The following is a 10,891-nucleotide window of genomic DNA, read 5'->3' on the forward strand; positions in this document are numbered from 1 at the left end:
AACCTATGGAGACCTCAAATTCCTCATTTGTACAATGAGAGAGATGATCTACATGAATTTTTAATAGCTCTAATATGATGATATGGTCTTCTAATGTTAAGTCACTGAAGCTCTCTAAGACTCATTTTTTCATCTATAAAAGATAGTAAATCAGGGATTATAAAATTAATAAGATTACTGCCTGCTGGGGAAAGGAAAACAAAAAAAAACATCCACAAACCCAAAATCAAAGACACTTTCTACTGTACTACACAGCCTACTAATTCTTCTCTGTTAATGTTTTCATATGCTATAAAGTTTCATAGGAAATATTTCATACTGGGCTACGAGGCAGAGTCCAGTGAAAGCTTCTGTATTGGATTGCCATGTAGACCTTCTTGCATAGATTCCTGCCAGCTACACAATAATTTGCTATTCTCCCCCCCCCCAGGTGTTTGATAGGCTTCCTAGGAAAAGCATCTGGAAACCCTGACCATTTCCAGGGAGTAGAAGTACAAAACTTGGCTTTACAGTTTTACATGTTCTAATTTTTGTTTTTCCAAGAGCCATTCGTGCATATAACAAATTACTACAAACCAATGATCTGTAACCATCTGCTTCAGAAGATGTAAAGGAGCCTCTCTACTGATCTCTCAGACATGATTTACTTTTCCTGAAGGAATACACATCATGAATCAAGATATTTTCAGGTCTTGCAAAAGTACAGCAGAGTAGGTGGGAATCAGTGGGTCCCAAGTAATTAAGCAACCATCCAGCAGCATGCTACACACTGGTCCATGAGCTCAATGGCTATCACATGCTTGCATGTCCATTAATCTCTGTGTAAAATCACAGCTGGTAGAACTTATATGCTTTTTACAGTATGTTGATTTCAAATACAACCCCTTTCTGCCAAGTTAATGAAGCATCCTAAAGAGTGCCAGCTTTTATCTGTCAGATAAGTACCAGCTAGGGAAGTTATAGGTGCAAAGCCAACATATTTTTGAAATGGGAAACTTTATTTAAATGAAAAAAAAATAGAATTTGGAAGGCTTGCCTAAGGCTTCCTGGTAACAATCTTATCTCAGTTCAAACTTACTGTTAGTCTGTAATACTAAAGTATGTTTTTTTTTTAAAAATTGTTTGTATAATCTACTAATCAGGTACATAGATCAGTATATAATCACCTTGATGGATGTCTCAGAGACTAATGAATGCATGGTCTACTTTGTTAAGGAATGATTTTTTTTTACTGAAATTGGTAATTGTTGCTATATCAAGAGCAAGTCTGGGAAGCTACCCTTTCTTACCTATACTAGAGACTGGAAATTTATCCAATAATTTTCAATGTGTATGTTTAACATAACAATCTGATTATACCACATAGCTCACTATCTGTACTGTTAAATAAAAAGAACCTTTTCAATTTTCTTCTCATCCTCCTCTACCTCCCCTATGAGAAGATATGTCTTCTGCAAATGTCATGTTCCTCCTGTCCAATTATCCTGGCCAAATGTTAATTGCTCCTGCCCCAGTGTCTGGATTTTTTTTTACACACAAACTTAAAGACATTTTCAACTGTTCTTCATGAATCTGCATGCAAATAGAATTTCTAGATCTCCCAAGAAGTGGCCTTCACAACATTATATGAAGTGTCCTTATTGGAAGAGAATAAAAATAGAGGTGATTGATTTACTTAGGAAAAGGTGGAGTCCTGTAAATTGGATTTCAAAAGGCAGTAGGGCAGAATTGGAAAAGCAGTGAACTGAAATATGTAGAAGGTCTGCTTTGTCATTGTGGTACCTAGGTGTCTTGTAGATATCACAAAATTGCCCCCATTTAAAATACAACTCATTGGTTTTATGAAAAAAAAAAAACAATAAAATAGATAAACCTTTGGTAAATCTGATTAGAAAAAGGAAAGAGGAAAATCAAATTGTTAGTCTTAAAAATGAAAAGGGAGAACTTTCCACCAATGAAGAGGAAATTAGAGCAATAATAAGGAGTTACTTTGCCCAACTTTATGCCAATAAATTTGATAACCTAAGTGAAATGGATGACTACCTCCAAAAATATAGGCTTCCCAGATTAACAGAGGAGGAAGTAAATTGCTTAAATAGTCCCATTTCAGAAAAAGAAATAGAACAAGCTAGTAATCAACACCCTAAGAAAAAATCCCCAGGACCATATGGATTTACATGTGAATTCTACCAAACATTTAAAGAACAATTAGCCACAAGGCTATATAAACTATTTGAAAAAATAGGGAATGAAAGAGTCCTACCAAATTCCTTTTATGACACAGCCATGGTACTGATACCTAAACCAGGTAGGTTGAAAACAGAGAAAGAAAATTATATACCACTCTCCCTAATGAATATTGATGCTAAAATCTTAAATAAGATATTAGAAAAAAAAAAAAAAACTACAGAAAATTATCCTAGGATGATACATCATGAACAAGTAGGATTTATACCAGGAATGCAGGGCTGGCTCAATATTAGGAAAACTATCTGTATAATTGGCCATATTAATAACCAAATTAACAAAAAACATATAATCATCTCAATAGATGCAGAAAAGGCATTTGATAAAATCCAACATTCATTCCTATTAAAAGCACTTGACAGTATAGGAATAAATGGATTTTTCCTTAAAATAATCAATAGCATCTATTTAAAACCATCAGTAAGCATCCTATGTAATGGGGATAAACTGGAACCATTCCCAATAAGATCAGGAGTGAAAAAAGGTTGCCCACTATCACCATTACGATTCAATATTGTATTAGAAATGCTAGCTTTGGAAATAAGAGTTAAGAAAGAGATTAAAGGAATTAGAGTAGGTAATGAGGAAAGCAAATTATCACTTTTTGCTGATGATATGATAGTATACTTAGAGAACCCCAGAGATTCTACTAAAAAGCTATTAGAATTAATCCACTTCTTTAGCAAAGTTGCAGGATACAAAATAAACCCACATAAGTCATCAGCATTTTTTATATATCACTAACAAAACCCAACAGTTAGAGTTACAAAGAGAAATCCCATTTAAATGATATACTGATAGTATAAAATATTTAGGAATCTCTCTGGCAAGGGAAAATCAGGAACTATATGAGGAAAACTACAAAATACTTTCCACACAAATAAAATCAGATCTAACCACTTGGAAAAATATTAAATGCTCTTGGATAGAGCGAGCAAATATAATAAAGATGACAATGCTACCTAAACTAATCTATTTATCTAGCGCTATACCAATCAGACTCCCAAAAATTATTTTAATGACCTTGAAAAAATAACAACAAAGTTCATATGGAAAAACAAAAAGTAAAGAATTTCAAGGGAATTAATGAAAAAAAATCAAATGAAGGTGGCCTAGCTGCACCAGATCTAAAATTATATTATAAAGCAGCAGTTACAAAAACCATTTGGTATTGGCTAAGAAATAGACTAGTTGATCAATGGAATAGGTTAGGTTCAAAGGACAAATAACTTTAATAATCTAGAGGAGGGAGGGGCTGAGAATAGACACAATTTTCTGAGACCTCCTCTAACCTTCTCTCAAAGTAATAGTAGATTAAGTCTCTAAACTTGTTTTGAAGTCAAAGAATCCACAAATATTTGGAGTATAACATATTCCCAGAAGAAGATATCTTTGAAGAACTTCAAAACAGATATGTTTCAAACGGATGGGGGGACAGTCTGCTGAGCTCAAAGTGCAGCATTGGGAGACGAGGCAAAGACCTAGGGTGGGGAGTCACAGCATTGCAGCTTCCATACACCTTGGAATCTTCTATGAGCCTTTTAGGCAACTCTGTCCTGATTGCAAACGGGTGATCTAGCAGATTTACCAGAAAAGGCAAATTGTAAACCATAAGACCTGGAAGAACACAGGACCTAGTGGGGATTAGCCAGCAACGCAAGTCAATCAGCAGAACTGTCCCAGGGCTAACTAAAGCAGCTGTTGCTCCTTTTCATCAAGAGCAGACCCCAAACCTTAAACAAATGACCAAAAAAAAAAAAAAAACCCAAAAAGATCTCTTACCATAAATGGATTTTTATGTTGAGAAAGAACAGACCTCAAATCCTGAGATTCCTAAAGGCAAAGCAACTCCACATGAATCCCCAAAGGGAGATATGAGCTGGTCCCCATTTCACCAAGGTTTGTTCTTGGAAGATTGCAAAAAGCATCTTGAAAGAGAGAAGAAAAATGGGGAAAGGTATTATGATCTTCACAAGAAGGAACAGGAAAAACATACAACTCCCCAAAGAATAGATTTGATGAAATGCAAAAAGCATCTAACCCCTTACAAAATAGATATGAAAAAGATACCACTTCTTTGAAAAACAAATTTTTTGAAATGAATAAAATGCAATGAATGAAACAATTCAATTGGCCAAATACAAATGGAGCTAAAAAGGAAACTGAATAAAATAATACACTAAAAATTAGAATTGAACAAATGGAAGTGAATGTCTCAATAAGACTTCAAAAAGCAGTCAAACAAAACCAAAAAATGAAAGAAAAAAAAGAAGAAAATATGAAATACCTCCTAGGAAAAACATCTGTCCTGGAAAATGATGTAGGAGAGACCATTAAAGAATTACTGGACTTCCTGAAAATCATGATTAAAAAATAAAAAGAATCTATACATTATCTTACAGGAAATCATAAAGGAAAACTTCCCAGATGACTTAGAATCAGAACTAGCCATTGAAAGAAATCACTGATCACCTCCTGAAAGAGACCCCAAAATTAAAACTCCAAGGGATAACATGGCAAAATTTCAGAACTATTGCACCAAGGAAAAGATATTCCAAGCAGCCAGAAAGAAAAAAAAAATGAATAAATAATTACCAAGGAGACACAATTAGGATTACTCAGGACCTAACAGCTTTCACTTTAAAGGTCTGGAATCTGATATTCCAAAAAAGTAAAAGAACTTGGATTACAGCCAAGAATAAGCTATCCAGCTAAAAAGAGTATTATCTTTGAGAGAAAATGGACATTCAGTGATATGGGGAAATTTCATCTATTTCTAATGAAAAGACCAGAATTGAACAAAAAATTTGATCTCCAAACACAGAACCCAAGAGAAGCATAAAAAAGTAAAAATGAAATAATTCTTGAGAAGCATATTTCTGTTGTGGGGTATACTTAGAAAGTGCAGGTATAATTTGATTTTATTAAGATAATGTGAAAAAGAAACTAGAGAAGGAAAAAGGATCATCCTGGAAATAGAGGAAAAAGGATATAAAATAAGAGAAATTACATCTCAAGAAGAGGCAAAGACAGCCATTTAAAATTGAGGGAAAGAAAGGAGGGGGATTAGAATTTTGTGTATCTTACTCTCATCAGATTTGGCTAAAAGAGAAAATATCAGACATACATGGTTTCACAGAGAAACTTGTCTCCCCTTATAGAAAAGTGGGAGGAGGAAAGGGGAAAAGAAAGGAAAAGGCTAATAGAAGGGGAAAACAAAAGTAGTAGAGGAATGGTGTAAGAAAGTGGGAGGGACTCTAAAGAGGGAGGGCTGTTTGAAAGAGGTTGTCTTCAAAAACAAAATATTTATAAGGAAGGAATGGGGAAAGGAGTAAGTGGAGTTTTCCTTAAAATGATCAGTAGCATTTATCTAAAATCATCAGCAAACATCATATATAATGGGGACAAACTAGAACCATTCTCAATAAAATTAGGGGTATCTCAAATCTGTGGAGAAGGAATGAGTTTTATCCAAAGAAGAACTGGAATTCATAATTGAACACCAAAAAGATAATTTTGATTATATTATGTTAAAAAATTGTACAAATAAAACAAATACAGACAATATCAGAAGGGAAGCAATAAATTGGGAAAACATTTTTACATTTGAGGGTTCTGATAAAGGCCTCAATTCTAAAAATGTAGAGATAATTAAATTTATAAAATTTATATCAGAATTGATCATTATATAGTATTTATGTTGCTATGTACAATGATCTTCTGTTTACTCATTTCACTTAGTATCACTTTATATAAGTCTGCAGACATTTCTAAAATCATTCTGCTGAGCGTTTCTTACAGAACAATAATATTCCATAACATTCATATACCATAATGTATTCAGCCATTCTCCCATTAATGGGCATCCACTCAGTTTCCAGTTTCAATTCTGATTTGATAATAAATCAAATTTATAAAAATTCAATCCATTCTCCAAATGGTAAAATGCTATGAAGACAATTTTCAGATAGAGAAGTTAAAACAAATTCTAATCATATGAAAAAGTGCTTTAAATCACTATTGATCAGAGAAATGCAAATTAAAACAACTATGAGATACCACTACACACCTCTCAGATTGGCTAAGATGAGAAGAAAAGATAATGATGAATGTTGAATGAAGTGTGGGAAAACTAGGTCACTAATACATTGTTTTATGGAACTGTGAACGGATCCAACCATTTTGGAGAGCAATTTTGGAACTATGCTCAAAAAGTTATCAAACTGTGCATACCCTTTGATCCAGCAGTGTTTCTATAGGATTTATATCCCAAAGAGAAATCAAAGGAAAGAAAGGGCCCCATGTATGCAAAAATGTTTGTGGCAGCCCTTTTTTGTAATGGCAGGAAAATGGAAACTGAGTGGATGCCCATTAATGGGAGAACGGCTGAATACATTATGGTATATGAATGTTATGGAATATTATTGTTCTGTAAGAAACGCTCAGCAGAATGATTTTAGAAATGTCTGCAGACTTATATAAAGTGATACTAAGTGAAATGAGTAAACAGAAGATCATTGTACATAACAACATAAATATTATATAATGATCAATTCTGATGAATGTCACTCCTTCCAACAATGAGATGACTGACACCAATTCCAATGATCTTGTGATGAAGAGAGCCATCTACAACCAGAGAGAGGATTGTGGGAACTGAATGTGGATCACAACATAACATTCTTACTCTTTTTGTTGTCATTTGCTTGCATCTTATTTTCTTACTCATTTACTTTCCTTGTTGTGCAAGAGAATTGTATAATTATGTTTACACATATTAGATTTACTATATATTTTAGAAAAAAAGAAGCTTCAAGGGCTCCCTTTTGCCTCTAGGATTAAATATAAATTCCTCAGCTTGACATTTAAAGCCCTTCATAATCTGTCTTCTATTTGCATTCACAGAAATTTCACAGTATTCCCCTTCTCACACTTTCATTTCTTATCAAATTGGTCTATTTACTGTTGTCCAAAATCATACTTATCTCTTTATTCTATACTTTGCACAGAGTATTCTCAGACTTAGAATTCAATCTCTCCTTAGTGCCACCTCACAAATCTGTATCTTCTTTTAGGACTAAATTTGCTACCTCTTACAGGAAGCCTTTCCTGATATCCCATCTTCTTCATGTTATCTTCTTTTCACTCATCTGTTTTCATTTTGTCTCCCATTTAGAAAGTGAATTTCTTGAAGAGGAGACTTCTGATGTCTTTGTACATGCTCAGCTCTTAACAGAGTGTCTTATACACAGTTATCATTCAATAAATACTTAATGACTGACTGACTAAAGGCAGTACTATTTTTTTAAATTTTTGTTGCAGTGTGCACAGCAGTGAGTACAGTCTTACATTATGTTTAATAATTAATAATTTAAAAAAATATATTTGCTTAATGTTATTATTTGTCATTTTATACCTTTGGACCTATTTCAGCATTTTAAAAATGATTGGAAATGTAAGGTTCCTTCAAGTTTTTATATTTCATGAGTTCAGTTATGCATGGAGCCCAATTTTGATGGAGAATGGAAGGTAGAAGTGCAAGGTACTGCTCCTCTTTGAGTTAGAGGAGAGGAAGAGGTATGAGGGCACTCTGTCAAGGGTTAAACAAGAGCAGAAAAAAGACAAAATAAGGCCTGAGTGGACCTCACAATGCACTAAAAATACTTCACAAAATTGTTTCAACAACAATAAATAACTAAATAATTGTAGAATGCAGTCTTTTAACTGCATAGTTAAGGCTAAATCTAAACAACAACAATTTAGGGAATTATGTTATTTAAAGAACAGTTTTTCCCCCTGAGGCAATTGGGGTTAAGTGACTTGTCCAGGGTCACACAGCTAGGAAGCATTAAGTGTCTGAGGGCACATTTGAACTCAGGTCTTCCTGACTTCAGGGCTGGTATTCTATCCATATATCACCTAGCTGTCCCAAGAATACTTTTGAAATGTTATGTAAATTCTTTTGATATGGATCAAAAGAATATTAAGTCTATGATGAGAAAAAGGTCCATTTCTCTATGCTTCCTGTACAATATATTTTTATCTTGTTTTCTAGGACTTAATGTTTTTGTCTAGGAGTAATAAGGTGGAATTAACAAAAAGTTTGATGAGTTGAGCAACGGCAGAAAAGATATCCTTTTTAAGAACATGTTCTTAATCTCTGAACTGATTCCCTTATTCAGCACAAAGACTTCAGAGGCAAAGTTCACAAAGTTAATTCTCATCATCATGTGATTTTGAAGCCAAAATCACTAGATTGTGACATAATTTAACCAAAGAGCAGAAGGCAAATAATAGAACAAATAGATTTGATATCCAAAGAAATTGGTAGCAAAAGAGTTTGTTTGTTTCTTCATGTACATTTTAATCAATCACATTTAAATATAATATGCAAACTTTTCAAACTAGTAGAATACACTATGGTTTTCTAAACCACTTGAATAGAATTTTGATTTGAAGACTTAGCATAGGAGAGTCCATATTTCTTGCTACAATCCAAGCTGAACATCAGCAAAGATTACTAATTATCCAATATAGCTAATTGATCCTATTTGCATCGTGCTGTTAGTACACTCCAAAAAGGACCCTGGAAATGAGAGATATCATGAAAGTCACAAGTCCTAAAAGAGATCCAAGAAAGTATACAATTTAGAACAGACGAATCATTTTTTAAAATATTTATGTTAAATCAAATACAAAATAAGAAAATAGAGAATAAAGACAGACAGAAAAGGAATTTTTTAAAAATCATCATGTGACCAGCAGAACACTAGGGAGGATTCAAAATAAGTAACAATAAATTTCCATTTCAAGAAAACACATATAATAATAATATATGTTATTCTAAATAATAAAGAAGACATTATATTCATGACTGTCCATATTTTCTTTGCTTCCTTATAAGCTATTATTTTTTTCTGTCGGCTAAGGACTTTTTACTTTATTCTTTTTCTCCCTTTCATCCCTTTCACTTCCCTCAAGCAGCCTGAAGATAAGCAGGATACACAGAGAGAGAAAGAGATACACACATATTTGTATAATATTATATATATAGTTATAGTCACACACATACCCACACACATACAGATATCTGTATACATACACATATATACCTACATGCATATATATACGCATGTGCACTTATACATATGTAGGCATGTTTCTAAAATAATATTAATACAACTGAAATATAATGTAGATTTCTCTCTTGATTGAATCTTTTTTTGACTTTGTTTATAATCATAATTATTATGCCTACTTTTTTTCTAAAAAATTCTACTCCTAATCCATGCATGTATATCTCTTATTTCCTATCCCTAACTCTTCTACTTTAATTCTACTTTTTAACTTGCCTTCCTATTACTTAATTTCCCCCACTCATTGATTCATTCCTTATCTTCTCCCCCCTACCCTTTCCATCTCTCTTTATCCCATTTCCATTAATCTACACACTTTTTCCCACTGCCATAAAAGTATACATCATTCTATATTCCACTTTTTTCCTATTTCCTGCCCCTTTGTTTTTAGAGATTTATTTATTGTCAAAAGTTTATTTATTTTTAATACACATTGCTTTATGAATTATGTTGAGAGAGCAAAATTGGAGCAAAAGGGAAAAACCATGGAAGAGATTTTAAAAAGCAGAAAAAGGAAGTGAACATAGTATTGATTTACCTTCAGTCACCTTAGATATTTTGCTTTATGCAGTTGGCATTTTCTTTTCAAAGTCTATTGGGACTGTCTTGGATTACTGAATAACTGAGAAGAACCAAGTCTTTCACAGTTGATCATCATATATTCTTGCTATTATTATGTATATAATGCATTACTGGTTCTGCTGTTTGGGTCAGAATCAGTTCATGTAAATTTTACCAGGCCTTTCTAAAATCAGCTTGTTCATCATTTTTTATAGAATAATAATATCCTATTACCTCCATGTACCACATCTTTTTCAGCCATTCCCCAATTGATGGGCATCCACTACTTTTTCAATTCTTTGATACAACATGTGGGTCCTTTTCCCTCCTTTATGATTTCTTTGTACAGACACAGTAATGGCAGTGACAGGCTAAAGGATATGCACAGTTTTATAGCTCTTTGAGCATAGTTCAGATTGCTCTTCAAAATGGTTGGATCATTTTACAACTTCACCAACATATGCATTAGTGTTTCAGTTTTTGATCCAACATTTATCTTTATCTTTTCCTGTCATTTTAATCAATCTGAGAGGTGTGAGGTGGTACTTCAGAGTTATTTTAATTTGCATTTCTCTAATCAATAGTGATTTATCTTCATGTTATATTTAACTATATCTATATATTGTTCCCTATCAAGTCATTCCCAATATGAGTAGGTCTTCAGAAATACCAATCTACCTCCATCACTAATGTCTTGGGATAAGTTCTTCCTCTGTACTTCATTCATGTAACCTAATTACTCTTTTTACCTTTTCCTAGGCAGTGTTGTTTTTTAGATTTAGCTCTTTTTTTGAACTATCATATTATTGATGTTAATCTTAAATAGAAGGTTTACTTTTTCATTTAAAAAAAAAAACTAAATAATTTGTCCTTGTTGAGTCATTAAATTTATTAATCTTTGATGTTGGTTCTTATATGTTAAATTTTCTATTGAGTCAGATTTGGTT

Source organism: Antechinus flavipes, chromosome 2 (assembly GCF_016432865.1).
Source record: "Antechinus flavipes isolate AdamAnt ecotype Samford, QLD, Australia chromosome 2, AdamAnt_v2, whole genome shotgun sequence".
NCBI classification, from domain to species: Eukaryota; Metazoa; Chordata; class Mammalia; order Dasyuromorphia; family Dasyuridae; genus Antechinus; species Antechinus flavipes.